Source organism: Nyctereutes procyonoides, unplaced genomic scaffold (genome assembly GCF_905146905.1).
Source record: "Nyctereutes procyonoides isolate TBG_1078 unplaced genomic scaffold, NYPRO_anot_genome, whole genome shotgun sequence".
In the NCBI taxonomy this organism is placed as follows: Eukaryota; Metazoa; Chordata; class Mammalia; order Carnivora; family Canidae; genus Nyctereutes; species Nyctereutes procyonoides.
Genome location: NW_026575144.1, coordinates 9,363,692 through 9,365,058, shown reverse-complemented (window position 1 = coordinate 9,365,058; position 1,367 = coordinate 9,363,692). Strand labels below are relative to the sequence as shown.

At 39.6% G+C, this 1,367-nt stretch overlaps 1 non-coding gene across 1 annotated transcript; it reads left to right on the top strand.

Annotated features, from left to right (window-relative positions):
• Nucleotides 1-658: 658 nt before the first annotated feature.
• LOC129499277 (U6 spliceosomal RNA) lies at nt 659-765 on the top strand. The gene has a single exon (XR_008662328.1). It is a non-coding gene; the product is annotated as a U6 spliceosomal RNA (small nuclear RNA).
• Nucleotides 766-1,367: the final 602 nt, after the last annotated feature.

The following is a 1,367-nucleotide window of genomic DNA, read 5'->3' as shown; positions in this document are numbered from 1 at the left end:
GAAAGCAATTCCAGCTGGGAATGGAATCATCTGTGTCTGGGAAGGGTCTTGTTAGAACTGGGAAGAAGAGTGATGTGTGCTTATCTTGTCTGTTATTTTTACATGTTTGAAGTCATATGGCAATAAAACTTGCAGAGAGAGATAGAGAACCCCAAGGCCACAGACGGGCTTTCTTTTTCCCTTGCATTATGATATGTGGGAGAGACCACTGGATTTGAAGTCAGAAGAGCTGGATAGAAATACTGTATGACTTTGGGCAAGGCTCCAGGCCTCCTAGTGTCTTGAATTTCTCAGATGTAGCAAACTGTTGATAATAACTCATTTCTTACATGGATGATATGAGAACTAAATTAAGTAATTTGAGTCTATGCTCTTAACCACTAAAGGAGAGGGCAGTGTCAGGCCATGACAAAAGCCCTCCTGGGATATATGGTTTTATATTCTTCTGGTTTTACTATACCATAGCTAATATCATAGGGTGGTTGTCAGAGAATTGTAAATATGGATTGCTGTAACTCAAGGGTTGCCTGCGTATATAATTGTGAAATAGTTTGGCACCAGCTCTTGGTAAAATTGCAGTTCAGAGCAAAGGAGTTAAATTGTTTTGGTAATGGCAGGTAACTGCTATAACAAATACTCAAATAAAAACTTATTTCTAGTGCTCACTTTGGCAGCACATATACTAAAATTGGAATGATACAGAGAAGATTAGCATGGCCTCTGTGCAAGGATGACATGCAAATTTGTGAAACATAGGAGAAAGGAGGGAAAAGCAAAATGAAATCAGAGAGGGAAAAAAACCATAAGAGACTCTTAACTATAGGAAACAAACTGAGGGTTGCTAGAGGGGAGGTGGGTGGGAGGATGGAGTAATTGGGTGATGGGCATAAAGGAAGGCACTTGATGTAATGAATACTGGATATTATATGCAACTGATGAATCACTGAACTCTACCTCTGAAACTAATAATACACCACTATATGTTAATAATTGAGTTTAAATAAAACTTAAAAAAGAAAAAAATTATTTCTATCTTACTTGGTAGTCAAGTGTGTATGTGAATGTGTGGGTACGTGTACATGCATGTGCATGATACATGCAGGGACCCGGGCTGCTTCCCTGTAGAAGATTTGCAATAACCTGGGCCTTTGAGTCCTCCACTGGATGCACTGCATATGGACAGCTAGTGAGGAAATAAAGCAAGAATAATGGCTCAGAAGATTTTTTAGGGGCCAGACCTGGAAGTGCTATGGACATTTCTACCCATGTTCCCTTAGTCAGAACTGTTTAGCCCTACTAACTACAGAGAGACTAGGAAATAGAACTCAGCTATGTGTCTGAGATGAGAAGAAAAATGGGATTTGGGA